At 48.2% G+C, this 16198-nt stretch overlaps 1 protein-coding gene across 2 annotated transcripts in view; it reads left to right on the plus strand.

The window, feature by feature from the left end:
- The first annotated feature begins 14030 nt into the window (after window positions 1–14030).
- EPB41L5 (erythrocyte membrane protein band 4.1 like 5) overlaps window positions 14031–16198 on the plus strand; it is a 54901-nt gene continuing 52733 nt past the window's right edge. For both annotated transcript variants that reach the window (XM_073305044.1, XM_073305045.1), the window contains exon 1: window positions 14031–14133. The gene's annotated coding sequence lies outside the window, so the exon portion shown is untranslated. The remainder of the gene's footprint in view (window positions 14134–16198) is intronic.

Below are 16198 nucleotides of genomic sequence, written 5' to 3' on the forward strand. Positions count from 1 at the left end.
CGCCACCCTACAGATTCTGTTCCTTGGAGGACCTTCTTATTTTGGATGAACCGGAGTCTCGCCTAGTAAGGAGCTCCACCAAAGCCCCCTCTTCGGTACTGCTCTGACAGCTTCAACCTGCATGTAGGTTGGACTTCCATCCCTTGGTACCAACACCAATGGCCAATGCCCCCCTTTTAGTCCAGGGGATGATACTTCTGACTCTGAGGTCTCTGCACAGGGCTCTACCTCAGTACCGTATGATCACACCCTTCTGAGGTCAGTTTACTGAAGAGGACATTCCAAAGTCCACCAGGCACTGTAGACCTCAGGGATATGAATACCTTTAGTGACCCTTTCCCTACTCACCTCCTTCTCAGTGGGCCTACTGGAATTCCTGGGGGTGTCTATGATGATCGGTTTTACAGGGTACCAGCTAGAAAGAATCACACACTGGAACCTCATCAGTCACAGGCATCAACAGACCATCCTCCAGTGTCATATACCCCCATGGTACCAGGAGAAGCACAAGAAAAGCAAGAGCTTCAGATTGAAGGGAACCTCACCCCCATCTGTGAAGAATTCATTCTCCCCAGGTGAGGAAGTAATCCCACCATCACCCTCTTATCCATGTAAGCAGGGTCTGAATGAGCTCTCCCCTGACATCTAGAGATGACAGTGTTTGCAGAGACATGTCTACTCTGCCTAGGTATGCAGCATGATAGAGCTGCTTTGCCAAAATGAGCACTTTTGGCTGGCGTTGCGTTACAAATCACTTTATTACTGAGTGCAAGGGTAATTAAATGTTATGCTTATTGTATGAGTAAAGGGTAGCAGAACTGTACTAAGCATGCCCTGATTGGGGGTAGAGATAGAGGGCGTGGGGACAGGTGCTTGTACCTGGTGGAGTGGTATCTGCCCAAAGAGTCCCATTTAACCTTCCCGTCGCCAGTGTTTAAAGCCGAGCAAGACTCCATTGAGAGTCATTGTTGCTATTCAGTGATTACCACAGTGTAGAGGCTATGCCTTTGACCTGGTGTTGGGTTAGTGGTGAAAGCAAAGACGATGCAGAGGCTCTAGTGCTATTCTGCTACCCAGTGAAGTCGCTAAGAGCTGAAATCACTAAAGACCTGGGTTAAGCAGAGGAACCTCAGAACAGGGCATCGCGGAAGTGGCAGTGAGCGTCCCACAGCAGTAGGACGTGACCAGCAGCAGCAATCGATTAGCGGCAGAAGAGAAAAGCAGCAAAGGCAGCATCAAACAGCCAGTTGCAGGCGTCACAGTGGCCACGGAGAGAGTGCTCGATGCCCCCGGTCCCCTTTACTGGAGTTGGAGGTGAACCCCTGCGAACACGCATCTGAACTCCAGGTCTTCGCTAACCAAGGACAGCCAACTGTGTGTGGGGTGCAGCGGAAGGAGAGGGAAGTGATGTGTTAAAGGGACATATGTTCATTAAACCTGCCCAACACAAGATGAGAAACTGAGGCAAAGGGCACTGTGGGGTCTGGATTTTGCTTATGGTTACATGCTTTTGAACATGGTTTTGGTCTTTTCCCAGACTAATGCATGGTTCATTTTCCCTTTTATTAAAAATTCTCTTTCATTATGCAGACTCAGTGCTTATGAGAGGGGAAGTGTTGCCTCTTAGAAGTTCCCATGGTGGTAAGTTTTCCCAGATTACTGGGTTGGGACTTGAGCCAGTTCTGTTTTGTATTGTTAAGAGGAATGCCTAGCTATTGAACTCGGCCATTGTTGCTGCCGACTCCACCTGGCAGGTTACATGCGGATGACTTTAGGGCCCTCCAGGACCTAATAAAATGTCTGATGGAATTCCTCCAGATGCCTCTAGAAGAGGTCCAGGAGTCCCAGTGTTCCCTGGTGGACCTTTTAAATACCACCCCGATGGAAAAATAACCCCACCAATTAATGAGGTACTGTTATCGCCTGCATGTACTTTGTGGCAAACACCCACCACTATTCTACCCACCTGCAAGTAAATGGGTACAGATAAAAAATATTGTAGTCCACCCAAGGAAATGGAGTACTATATCTCCCATTCTGCCCCTAATTCGCTGGTGGTAGATGCGGTTATTAAAAGGAACAGTCAACCTCGCTCCAGACAAGGAGTCCAAACGATTAGACCCCCCTGAGTGGGAAAAGCTTCTTATTGGCAGCTCTTCAATGTCAAGCTGCAAACTACCAGGCCTTAATTGAGAAATATGATGTTAACAATTATTCTAAGTTGACACGCTTTTTTGAACACCTGTCACAAGACCAAAAGGACGAATTTCGATCCCTCATCTCTGAGGGTCAGTTGATCATGAAAGCCTCCCTGCAGGTTGCTCTTTATGCTGCCGACACAGCTTCTTGATCCCTAGCCACTGCAGTAATCATGTGGCGAGCATCATAGTTCCAATCTTCTGGCCTCTTGAGAGAGGTGCAAGAATACTGTTGAAGAACCTCCCCTTTGAAAGAACCAAGCTCTTCAGCACAGATGCAGACTCTTAGCTCCACATCCTTAAGGATTCAAGGGCCATGCTACGGTCACTGGGAATTTGTCTGCAGCAAAAAGACGTTTTAGCAGGTCTTTAAGTACACAGCATTCCAGACCATTCTAGTGCCAGCCACATCAGGCCTTTCCTGGACGTTTGGAGCCTTTGATATGGAGATCTAAACCTCACAAAATGGGACCACCCCCTTCTGCAATCACCCTATTTGCACCTCCTTCTAAGAGACAGTTTTGACGGCTTGGTCAAGAGCATCGATCAATCTTTATTTTCCCCCTGGATCATCTGTTGTACAATTTTTACCATCCATCCCCGTTTGGGAGACCGGATATCCCATTTCTTCTTTGCATGCTGGTCCCTGTGTGTATTCCATTATGGGTACGCATGTGCTCCATGTGCCCGGAGTTGAAGAATTCTTGAAATCAGTCTCTTTTGGTCTGTGCATGTGCCCTTCTTTCCTCGTGTCTCTAAACGAGGAGATAAAGGGTGGAACAGACCATCTGCCTCTCCAGTTCCTCCTTACTGTCACATACCCTTGGTCAGAAACTCCAATGTCCAGAGCTTCGTCTTCCTTTATTCTTTGATCTGTAAATACATATGTATATATTTTACAAATAGCTAAAAGCTATGAAAAGTACAACTCTAAAACTAAGTTTTATAGTTTGATTGATTTCCCCATCCTGGGGAATTCCTCACATCCCCATACCCTGTTACAGGTACTGTACTATGCCCTGGACTCTAGTCTTCAAACTCTGTGCTTCTTGTCCACGCTCCTCAGCAACAACCATGAACGCTGCCTGTACTGCCTCAGGGAAGTGCACATTTGTGGCAAGGTGCAGTATCTGCTGCTCGTTCCTCAGTTGTACTGTGAGGCGTGGGAACTTCACCTTAAGTACATAATGGAGAAGGCCATGAGGCCGCAGTCGGACCCAGTCCAGGGAACCACTCCCATACATTGGTCTAACTCGGCAAGGAGTGCATCTCCTGCCATGAGGTCCAATTTAGGAGTGAAGAGAATCTACTCCCACAAATCCCCCATCAGAGTCTTGTCAGGAGAGCAGGGAGCATTCTCATAAACATGAGAGCAAATCCTCCTCTAAATCTGGTTCAGAGAAGTTGGACACAATCATACCTAAGTTGGGTAAGTCTTCTTGCTCAGCCTATGAGGACTTAGGATGTTCTAAGTCTCAAGGTCATGACACAGAAGTCCACAAATAAATAAGGGCTCCATCAGTACCAGACCGCGCTCGGGTGGAAATGGTGCCTCCAGTACCAACTAAGAGTAATCCAGGAACCATGGCACTGACAAAATGCAACCACTGAGAGCCGCAACCACCGATGGCCTCAGCTCTGCCTCTCCGGGCTGTGGCACAAACTGTGTAAATGGGCAAGGCAGAGCAAGATCCCCAGTCCTTACATGTATTACACTAAAACTGTGGAACTGATGCCCTTCCCATCAGATAGAAACCTTGGCAGTTTATCTAGTAGGCTTCCAGAATACATCTGCAGACTCCCTGCATGTGAATTTTGTATCAGGACCACAGTGGGAGCTCAATGATTCTGTCTTCCACAGCATCTGCCAAGCCAGGGTCTCCCAGGAGCAGACATCTTTGCTATCCCAACCAAAATGAAATGTCTGCTTCTCTGCTCTGAATGAGGGCGTGGCCACAATTCATTGGGAGATGCCCTGATACCACCATGGCCCCATGTCCGGCTGTATGCTTATTGGCTTCTACCTCTAATTATCAAGACCTTGATCAAATTGAGACAGGAAAGAGTGACATTTATTCTCATAGCACTGTCACGGTCGAGGTAGGTGTGGCTTTTGAACCTCTTTCGCCTTTCAGTGGTTTTCCCCTCAAGAAGGATCTCCTGTCACAGAGCTCAGGCACCCTGAACTATCCGAACCCTTCATCTTTGAATCTGAAAATGTGGTTCCTAGGTGTTTCTGGGGCATGGAGCTGACCTTCAAAATTCTAGACTACCTGTTGGACTTAGACACAAAGTCAATGAGCTCAGTCCAACTTCACCTGGCAGCTATCACGGCCTTTTCCTTGCCCATTGAGAGCTGCTCAGTTTCATCCTACCGTGGCTAGATTTCTTAAAGGCTTACACAACTTGTTTTCCCCTGTGTGGTCCCTCATGGGGCCATAATTTTGTTCTCAATGCCTTAAGGAAATCTCCCTTTGATCCTGTTCTCTCCTCCACCTCTCTCTCAAGGTCTCATTCCTTATAGCTATCACTTTGGCTTAGATGAATGGAAGAACTCTGTGCACTTGTGACAGACTCACAATTCACTGGCTTCCACAGAGAGGAATCTAGCCTGTACACACTTAGATGTCAGAAGGGCTCTCGCCTTCTGCTTAGACAGAACCAAGGCTTTTAGGATGTCTCCCAGACTCTTTGTATCCTTTGCTGAAAGGGCATTACAAGCGCCTAGGGACCTTATTCTGAATACTGGCACTGTTTTCCACAGGTGGGGGTAATGGAAGCTGCCGTCTCACTCCTGAGGGTAACTGAGGATGCAAGGAAGCAGCTTCTGCATGTGTGCGGCTTCAGACCAGGCCCATATGCTGCTCACCTATGCATGTTTGGTGCATGCAGAAGTTATTGCCATGGCAAAGTTTCCTACTGTTGGGGGGGTAGGGGGAGCAGCCTTCCCAAGGAACCTTTGTCAGCCCTCCCAGGATTGCAGAATACCTACAGGAAAGTTTCCTAGAGCTCTATATGGAGGATTCCCAGGACATCCCAGTGTGCATTAACGAACTTTTCCACAGGGCCCCCTCTGCCTAGCTGCACAGGGGAATGAGAAGCAGATGCAAACACAGCTAGTGTTGGTTATTTCTATCCCTTATCCCTTTCCTACCCTGTTTAAAAAAAAAACAACAAAAAACAGGCAGAGCTCTACCTCCTGTCTCCCTGCAGTATAAAAACACAATGAATACTTACTGAAGTTCCCCTCTCCTGCATCTGGCTAGATCCCTCCAGAGTTAAAAAGAGGTCCTGGCTTGCCACGCCACCGGACAACCCTGTCCCCTATCCTCCTCCAACTCCACTTCCTTGTCTACCACTTCATTGTCAGGGTTTATTCCACTGGCCATAGTCCCTCTTCCCTCTGAAGTATCCACAGGGCTCTTGGCAGTGGAGATGGGGTCACTGCCTAAGATGGTGTGTAGCCCTTTATAGAAGCAGCATGTCTTTGGAGACTCACCAGATCAATGATTGGCCTCCCATGCCTTCTGGTATGCATGCCTCTGCTCCTTGATCTTAGCCTGGCACTGCTGCGTCTCCCTTTCGTGTCCCTTCTCCTCCATGCCAGGAGCAATCTGCCTGTAGGTATCAAAGCTCCCATCGTTGGAGGAAGCTATAACTGCACAGCCTCCTCTCCCCACAGACCCAGCAGATCCAACAACTCAAGCGTACTCCAGGCAGAAGCAGGTTTGCTGCAGGGAGCCAGCATGGTCAGCTGGGAAGATGCGATGTGAGCTGTCCATTCTGAGCAAACAGGAAGAATTTCAAAAATTCCTGGGGCTTTAAAGGGAAGGGGTGCATGCCTGTACTTGGCTGCAGGGAAGCTGCGTTCAAACTGGTGACCAGAGCGGTCACAATGGGCATTGTGGAACACCACCTGGAGGCCACTTAGGGCGACATAAGCAATGCAGTGTCTATGCTGACACTGTATCACTCTAACTTTGTCGCAAAAAGCTCTATGCCTCTCGTCAAGGTGGTTTTATTATGCCGGCGTAGCAGCAGAGTTGAGTTGGCAGGAGGAGCATTGCCGTGTGTACACCTCCTCTGTTTTGTCGACACAACTGTAGTGTGGACATGGTCTTAACATAATAGAGGGAAATGTCTTTCTTTGTATGGGCTTGAGAGCATAAACTGTTTCTTAGATTTCCTATAAACCTTGAGGTGGGATAAGGATGAATAACTGGAGTGGAGTTAAGTACTAATAAACAGAATGGTTCTGAAACACAAGTCACTGAGAGGTCAGGTCATTGAAGTGACTTCCTCAAGAGTGTGACTTGGTGAAGACATCCTCTAGGAATAAAGCAGAGCTGAGTACTTGAACTGGTGACAAATAATACATGTTCTCCTGGAGTGTGGTACTGTGCATTACTAAGGCTCTTTGTTGTAAGTTTTCCGTTTCTCCTGCAATAGACATATAGAAGTTTATTTAATGGAAAAAGTGCGATGACCTGAGACTCAGCCGTCAGACAAGATTGAGCATTTTGGAATCTCTTCTGCTATATAGTGACTCTGCCTAATCTATACATAGGTCAGAATTTGTTTAGTCCCTTCCATACTAAAGGTATTCTAAGTTCTCTACAAAGATTGAGGTATGAGTAGGGCAGAGGTTAAACACCTAGCATGCTCTCGGTGCCAGCTTATGCACAACTTTAGACATTAGTGCCTGCTTTACTGAGAGAAAGACTGTTAACCAGAATACTAGGGCTACCCAAACTATCTTGTAATAAAGCACAGTGAGATCTTTAGAACTCCTGTTCTGTGGTTAACACTCCATATAAAGGAAGTTGGAAAAATTGGAGAGGTTTCAGAGAATAGCGACAAGAATTATTCATGGTCTGCAAACATGCCTTACTATGGGCAGCTAAAGAAGCACAATCCATTTAGCTTATCATAAAGGATCTTAAGAAGTGCCTTGATCTTAGTCCACAATTACCTACACAGGGAGACTATTTCTAATGCTAGTAGGATCCTTACTCTTGCAGAAGGCGGCATGACTATTTGGTTGATAGAAGCTGAAGTCAACAAGAATTCAAACTGAAAATAAGATGCATGTTCTTAACTGTGAGGTTCATCAACCATTGGGACATGTTACAAAGGGCTGTGAGAAATTCTTTCACTTGGAGTGTTTAAATCAAAGTTGGATGTCTTTCTGGGAGAGCTGCTCCAGTTCCACTACATGTTTACTGGGCTAAATGCAAGAATAATTGGATGAAATTTTATGGCCTGTGTTCTGCAGGAGATCAGACTAGAGAATCATAACAGTCCCTTCTAGCCTTAAAAATCTATCAATCTTGAATCAATGGAAACAGCATGTAAACAATTGCCACAGACTTTGGGCGGGGATCTTGCTATAACAGCTGTTTGGAAAGACAGCCCTTCTAACAGTGCAGCCTCAGCATTAGGAATTGTCTGCTAGATGTTAGTAATGGCCATATGAACTTTCAGAGGTGTACTTCTTTATTCTGGTCTACTTAAAACAAATTCTTAATTACTAGCAGACTGGTGATTTCCAGGCTATTTCCCACAACACCTGTGGCGTTTTGCATGCTCCTGTTTGCCGCAAGGCTCCCTGGTATTGGAGAGTAGGAACCAGTATATTTTACAGGCTTTCCTTTCATCCCATATGGCCAGGCTCACTGTCGCTCTTCCTCCTCCTGCATGAATCTTATGCAGTCTCAGTGCTTTCCCATCTTCCCAAATCTCAGGTAAAACATCCTAGATGGGACCCTTAATGCAGTTACCTGGTGCTAGTGTCCCAGCACAGCAGCTGAAAAAGTTATTCCTGACTCTCCATCCGCACTCTTCTGCCACACACAGATCACGAGTGCTGTGCTCCATCACCTACCCGCCCGAAAAGGAGGCAGAAGATAAACAATCCTCCTAAAGGCAATCCATCAACTACCTGTAAAAATAAGTTTAAAAACTCTATTTGGTTTTTGTGGCTACTGTTTTTTGAGTTTCCCTGTCTCTCTACTGATCGCTATTTTGACTAAGGTATAGCCATTTGCTTGACTATACCCTTAGTTCAATATTAAAATGATTTTACGAGACCGAAGAGCCAAGTTTAGTCAATTTATTAGCTAAAGACAAAGCAGTACAACATGAAAAGGAGGCATATCCACCACTCCTTCCAGGAAGCAATCAATCAATCAATGTTCAGTTCATCTTACACAGAAGGACTGTTGGATCATATTAAAGAAGTTCTGTATTAAAATCACAAATGAGTTTGATTCCCCATAGTTTAAATTCCAGGGTATTACTAATTAAGAGATCTCTTGGGTTTTGGTACTGTTTCTCTCCCTCTCTGTGTGAAACTTGCAAGCTGCTAATTGCGTTAGTACATTCTAAGACAGAGTCTGTTCTCAAAGCAATTCACACAGAGAGACTCAAAGCAATACTCTGTAACAACAGAAACAGCACCCAGAGATTCCCAGCCCTTTTGTTGTATTAACAATTGTGATTAAAATAGAGATAGAGGATGTATGTGGATGGATGCTTGGTGTGGATAATAACTGAATGATCAGGGAGGTGCCAGCCTAAGAATCCAGTGTCCATCGGCTGAAGAAGGCGTCAAGTGGAAATAACCAGAGGACTCCCCCCCCACCCCCCCGGAGGGCAGACTGGAATCCACCCAACAGCCTCAAGGATGGGAGTACCAAAGAACAAGATAACATCTAGCAGCACGGAGCCGTCAGGAATGTGCTATCTGCTGATTGATTCAGCAACAGCACGATGAAGCAATTCCCATAGACTGGCATAGGAAGAAATCCCTATAAAAATGGACTCTAGAAAGTGAGAACTTTGGGGTCTGATTCTGCAAACCAACTTCCAGGAGCATCAGATGAGCATCTGACAAGGCCCTGCTCCCTCCTTATGTCCACGCCACCTGACCAGTGGCTTGGCATGAGCAACTCTAAGGCTGGTAACTATGATGATAACCTTGCAGAACCTGTGTGTGTGTGTTTGTATATGAATGAATGTGTGAATAAATATGAGATTGAATGGAATGTTATAACTATAACTAACTGCTTACTATGATTCTTTCTGTATTCACAATAAATGTGGTATTTTGCCTTTTTCCCTTTAATAAGATCTTGCTGGTTTTTGTTGGTATAACAGGACTGCTTCGAAAACATGCACCTAAGACTAGTTATATTTATTGTACCCGTTTGCAAGTTAGAGAGCACTCTGTATGTCACCCGCTGGTTGGTACTTGTTTTTCTGTTCCAACCTATCCTGTACCTTCCTCATTGTTTTGGATACCACATTCCAGGTATCAGTGGAAAGCACTCCATAACCATACCAGAGCATACCTTCTTACATCTTGCTTCTGACAGGTTTTGTATTTTTCTGCAACAGACTGTTGCAAAGTGTTTTGGGATATACCTTAATATGAGTAAACTGGAGTGAATAGTATTCTGGGGAAAGCATAATACAATTCACGGTATACAATTAGCAGGATTACCCAACATTCAGATGTTACATAATGTGTGTTTAATACATAGTGATGCATACGTATAATATTTTGGCTAACAATTAGAATGTTTGTGTCCTTATGTAGAGCATAAATGGAGAATACACCTTTGTATTTATCTTGCAAAGGAAGACCCCACAGGATATGTCTACATCTCGGACACCCATGGCTGGCCTGTGCCAGCTGACTCAGGCTCACAGGGTTCGGGCTTAGGGTAGATGTGCAGCCCAAACTCTGCGACCCTCCCACAGTACTTCACAGGGTCTTAGAGCCTGAGCTCCAGCCAGAGCCCAAATGTCTACACCTCAATTAAACAGCCCCTGAGCCCAAGTCCCGTGAACCTGAGTCAGCTGTCACAGGCCAGCCATGGGTTTTTAATTGCAGTATAGACATACGCTTAGAGCTTTCCTGTTTCAGACTGCTTTTCTTTCACACTTCAAATGATGAGTCAACTTCAGGACCTCTTAGCCTGAAAGCCTCTCTCTGAGCAATTACTAGCTCCATTAAATGCCACCTATCCCTACTGCTCTGTAGATGTGAATGCAGTCTTATTTCATGGGATGTTCATTTGTTTCCTTAGGAGTATTCACTTGTTAGTCTTTTGGTGTACAAAAAACAAACAAACCCCATTTGTTGTAAGGATAAAAAGTGCTGAACCATCAAAAATTTGTGTGCGCACATGTGTCCTATGAAGGTGGTGGCTGTGGCTGAGCTGATTTTTGCATGGGAGACAAACAACCAGCTCACCATGGCATTTAATTTTACATAACTGTAGTCAAATCTCATGCCTCTAAGAAAGTTGTTAATCTACAGCCCTCTTTCCCCCATTCACCTATCTCACATCAGCTTGTTCTGTGATCACGCTGATGTACTAAGCAAAAATCAGTATTTGGACAAGACACCTCTAAGGGACTCCGTGCTGCAGGAAATGCTGTTGGGGCTCAGACACTACAGTTCTGAGGGCCATATAAGTACCTAGCTGTCTAATGGGAGGGAGGCTGCAGGGACTGGTGGAACGGAGAGGTTGCAGGGAAGTGTCAGAGGTAGTGGCAGAAAGCAGCCTGTGAGGGGAAATCAAGAGGGAGGTTGAAGTGACCAAGGAAGTAGGTGGCAGAGAGGAAGAATGTGAGCAGATTGAGAGGAATGAGGAGGCAGGTGGGAGGATAGGACACTGGAAAGACCATAGAGGGAGAAAGTGAGTAGGGGAGGGCGCCTGTATTCTCCTCCCCTTTGTGTCCCTTTCTGACAACACAGGGTACCCTGCTGTCTCCTCAATGTTTCTCAGTGCGGCGGGTGGGAGGCAGGATAGTGATAAGAGATTGGGAATGTGGGAAATAGAATGACAGCTCCCCTCCAAGGATATGGGAGTGTGCAAGTGGAGTCCACCCTCACAGCGGCCAGCGAGTAGCCTGTATTTGTGTGCTTACCCTTAAGGTCATTTTGAACCTGACATAGTTACATATGCATTGGAGGCGGGTGGCTCCTCCTTAGAGCAGTGGCTCTCAGCCTTTCCAGACTACTGTACCCCTTCCAGGAGTCTGGTTTGTGTTCCGTACCCCAAGTTTCACCTCACTTAAAAATGACTTGCTTACGAAATCAGACACAGAAATACAAACATGTCACAGCACGCTATTACTGAAAAATTGCTTCCTTTCTCATTTTTACCATATAATTATAAAATAAACCAAGTGGAATGTAAATATTGTACTTACATTTTAGTGTATAGTATATAGAGCAGTATAAACAAGTAATTGTATGAAATTTTAGTTTGTACTGACTTTGCTAGTGCTTTTTATGTAGCCTATTGTAAAACCAGGAAAATATCTAGATGAGTTGATGTACCCGCTGGAAGACCTCTGCGTACCCCCAGGGGTATGTGTAACCCTGGTTGAGAACCACTGCCTTAGAGGTTGAAAAATCAGACAGGCTAAGAAGAAAAGTTTCGGGTGGTAAGTCCATTTCCTGATTTTTGTGGTGGGGGGCGGGGGCTCTGCCTCATGACTTTTGAATGCTGGTAATATCCTCTGTTTCCACCTAGTCATAGGAAAAAGGAAATGGGGATGGTTTCTCCCTTGGGTAGGTGCCTGTGTTGGCCATGGGAGATGAAGGGGGCACCCTTATGCCAAAATATCTTGCCTTTCTATAGCAAGGGTCATCCTGGGGATCTCAGAATATTTCAGGAACATTAAATGCAAGCAGAGTAAGGAAAAACTGCACTTCCATGGTAGGTCTGTGAGCCTTATGGGAAAGATGGGCCATGTTATGTTTGGGGGATAGAAATCAGGCACATGGGTAGTTCACTTGAGTTTTCCCAGGGGATTTTGAAGCAAAACATAGCATCTGAGAAAACACGGAAACCAAACCAAAAGGCAGCTAATAGAAAACTTGTGCATGGAAAGAATTGAGTGCTAGTCAACCTACAAAGCCATGGGGGTATTGTACAGTCTGTGTAGGTGTGATGTTACCCACGAAAGAAGCTGGTCTGTGGAAAAGATGGGACTTTTTACAGTTTGCATTTGGCTCATCTGGTTAGAGGGCTGAGTGTCTGGAGTAGCATGTACACGAATCCTGTTCCTGCTACTCCAAACTCTGCAGGGAAGCACGTGAGTTACAGTGACTGTCTATTTGGAGGCATGAATTCACAATAGCATCGGACACAATGTTCTGGCTCATTTTCTTAGGTTTTTTAATTAACATCTCCATCTAGTGCAATGTGGGTTGATTTGTCTACGCCTCTGATGAGAACCATCATTATCTTATGATAGTTTCTGAAACAGGGGCCAGGGTTCTGCAGCTGCCAGGAGTTGGGTCAGAGCTACTCTCTCCTAAATACCCTTCCCTGGTGGCATTACTCTTTTAAAGTTAGCATTTATAGACTCATAGAGACATAGGGCTGGAAGGGACCTCAAGAGGTCACCTAGTCCACCCCCTTGTGCTGAGGCAGGATCAAGTAAACCTAGTCCTAGACCATCCCTGTTTACCAATGGTTCTCAAACTGTGGGTTGGGACCCCAAAGAGAGTCGTGACCCCATTTTAATGGAGTCAGCAGGGCTGGTTTATCCTTGCAGGGGCCTGAAACCGGAGCCCGAGCCCGAGCCCCACCGCCTGCGGTCGAAGCCAAAGCCTGAGGGCTTCAGCCCTGGGTGGCGGTGCTCAGGTTACAGGCCCCCTGCCTGGGGCTGAAGCCCTTGGGCTTTGGCTTTGTCCCCCAGTTCAGGGCGGTGGGGCTCGGGCTTTGGCCCCCGACCTGGGGCAGCAGGGCGTAGGCGGGCTCAGGCTTCTATCCCCCCCCTCCTGGGGTCACACAGTAATTTTTGTTGTCAGAGGGGGTCATGATGCTATGAAGGTTGAGAACCCTAAAAACCTCCAATGAGGGGGATTCCACAGCCTCCCTTGGTAACATATGCCAGACTCACAGGCATAGGTTGGCAGTGCTGCATACCATCTCTCCTGTAATTAGTGTTTAACCAAGCCTGGAAAACTTTGTTCAGGCTGCTCCTGTGCCTTTGCTTGTCAGAAGGGTAGGAAGAGGGGTGAGCTTTGCTATCATTGCCACCAGGGCGGGGGGAGAAGTGGGAGGTGCGCTGGGGAGGTTCCATGACATGTCTGCTGTAAACGTGTCCTCACTAGGCTCCAGAGTTAACAGGCACCTAAAGGACAGAGAGCACCTCCTGCACTCAGCCTTTGGTTTCAAGTGTGGGGTGTGGCCAAAGCGAGGGGCCCTTCACTTAAAGGGGAGCTTCCTGTGTTCCTCCAGCCCCAATGGAACTGCTCCTGCCTCTCTCCCTGGTGCCTCAGGCTGGTGGCACTGTCCTGCTCTGACCGCACTGGAACCAGGGCCCTTTTAAGAGGAGCAGGTACTCGTTACCTATGCCCGCCCTCCTATCAGCAGCAGCCCTGCCCCTTTAAGGAGAGCTGCTCTCTGTGGGTCCTAGGGTGGGTGACTGCCCCTCCAAGGAGAGGTGGTCCTTCGTCGGCCCTCTGGCAAGTGGCACAGCGCCTTTAAGGGGAGATGGTCCTGTGGAGGCGCTGGGGGAGGGTGGCATAGCCCCTTTAAGGAGAGGTGGCCCCGCGTAGGCCCTCTGGAGTGTGGCACTGCCCCTTTAAGGGGAGCTGTTCTCTGTGGGCCCTCTGGTGGGTGGCACGGCCCCGTAAGGGGAGAGGGCTCTCCGTGGGTCCTGTGGAGCGTGGCATTGCCCCTTTAAGGCGAGCTGACGCCCTCGGGCGGGCGGCACAGTACCTTGAAGGGGAGGCGGGGGAGGGACCTCGCGGAGCCGAGCGGCCATTTTTGGCCCGCCGGCCGGTTCTGGGCCCGCCCCCGAAACCGCCCCAGTCTCCGCCCTCCGATCCCGAGCCGCCGCCGCGGGGGCTCGCTCCTACTGCAGCTGCCGGGGCCGGCTCCGCTCCCGAGCGGGGCAGCAGGTGAGAGGGGCGGGGCGCTGCCGGGGGTCCCCACGGGCGCCGGCAGGCTGGGGGGGGGCGTCTGTCAGGGCAACCCCCGCGTGGTGTAGTGTGGGGGCGAGCCCCCCCTTTCCCTGCAGCCCCCCACCCCCCGGTTCCGCCCCACCCCGAGTCGCCCCCCTCTATTCCCCCTCCCCCCCACCCCCCCGGTTCCGCTCCAACCGCCCCCCGTCTATTCCCCCCACCCCGAGTCGCCCCCGTCTATTCCCCCTCCCCCCAGCCCCCGGTTCCGCTCCAGCTCCCCCCTCTATCCCCCCCTGACCCCCGGTTCCGCTCCAGCCTCGTGGGCGGCCCCCCCCCACCCCGTGGGCTGTGCCCTGGCCGGGGATTTGCCCCTGGTTGCGTGCCGGGCGGGGAGAGGGAGCCAGGCAGAGGATCCTCGCCAGGCTCGGCCCGTCCCGGGAACCCGGGTGGGGTGTTACACGCCGAGAGAGACGCGGGTCTGCCCCGGTCTCGGCCGGTCGGGTCACGGCCGCCCCGCCTGGGCCGCCCCGCGTGATTGCGCCGGAGGCACTGGCCGCGTCCCGGGCTTAAATGGGGGGGGGGGGGGAGCATGAAGACGGTTCAGAGCTGCTGAGCTGTTCGCCGCGGTCTGGGCATTCAGGACCTCTTCCCCCACCCCCCTCTGGGACTCTCTCTGATTTTATAGCCAAGGGAGGTCGGGAACAATCTCATCTCCACCGAGGTATGAGACTAGGTGTCTACGCAGCGCACACACACACAGCCCCCCCTCCTTGTGACCGTGGGTCTCAGAGCCCCTGGGTCACGCTGCAGGGCTAGAACTAGCAGATGTTTGGGCTCAGGCTGGTGCCCCGGCTCTGAGAGCTGGGTCCAGCCCAAGTCCAAACGTCTACATGGCGATTTCTCGCCCCGCAGCCTAAGTTGGGGTCGGTTGACCCAGCCTCAGAGCCCGCTGCCCTGTTGTTGTTGTTTTGTGTGTATTGAAACTTTTGGGGGGACCTAGAAAGAAATCTGTGACTGTCTGCTGTGTAAGGAGCATAAGTGCATCCACTTTCTCCTCTGGAAATCCAGGCAGGCCACATATGCTTTTTGTAGTTTTATTGCATGTGTGACTTAGTGATGGTTCATTCTCTAATTTTAAGCCTTTCAAGTGTTATTTAAAGGTGCTTGAATGGTATTTTCCTGGGCACCAGATAAAGTAAGAAGCTATAGTTATTTGTTTTCCAAGCAACGAAGCTATCTTTTATAGTACACCCGTGCTGTACACAGGAATCTGTTACATCTACAAATTACTGGAACAGTCCAAATTGTGAGGCAAAATAGTTTTGTACACTGTTTTTTTGTTTTGTGCGCGTCTTCCTCTTCAGTTGCTCTTTTCTGGGTAGATTTGCCAAGCATGAAGCATTGTGAAGAAGGGCAAGAGGAAGCCTGAGCTGTTCAGCAACTCCTTGCAAACAACCTGTTGGATGTCTCTGTGAACAGTTATAGCAGAAGCATGTGGCTTCCCACTGTCCTGTTTAAATACTAAACTGCAGTGGGTAGCTTTGTAAACTCTGCTACTGTTTTTTTGGGAGGTGAAGACATAGAGGAGACAGGGCTGGGGCAGGAGACAGAAATGAAATGATGTTCAGCTTGCCATTTTCTGTATGGCTTCTTAGTTAGATTTTCTGACTGTCCCTTTAAACCATATATTTTTCATTTTAATTAAATATGAGACATAGGCCTCATCCTTCTAGTCTACTAGTTTCAGTAAAACTGACGTTATGAATGGCAGCAGATGTTATTGGATTATATTATGAATGGGAGTGGATATTATTGTGGGTTTATGACGCAAGTCATATTTGTAATTTTTTTTTTTAAGTCTCTGTTGCTATTGGTCTTAGTTAACTTTAGAGGAATTTCTGATTTGCACCATGATAGCATGTGGCAGGCAAGTCCAGACAGAATACGGAAGATACGTTTGGTGTTTTTTACTTTTGGGTTGTGATTAAGGTTGAAACTTACAGGGAACCAGCTTGTTTTGACTCAAATGTGATTCATGCAAGGTGCAAATCTCCAGGTGCTT

This window comes from Lepidochelys kempii, chromosome 11 (assembly GCF_965140285.1).
Source record: "Lepidochelys kempii isolate rLepKem1 chromosome 11, rLepKem1.hap1, whole genome shotgun sequence".
Taxonomy (NCBI): Eukaryota; Metazoa; Chordata; order Testudines; family Cheloniidae; genus Lepidochelys; species Lepidochelys kempii.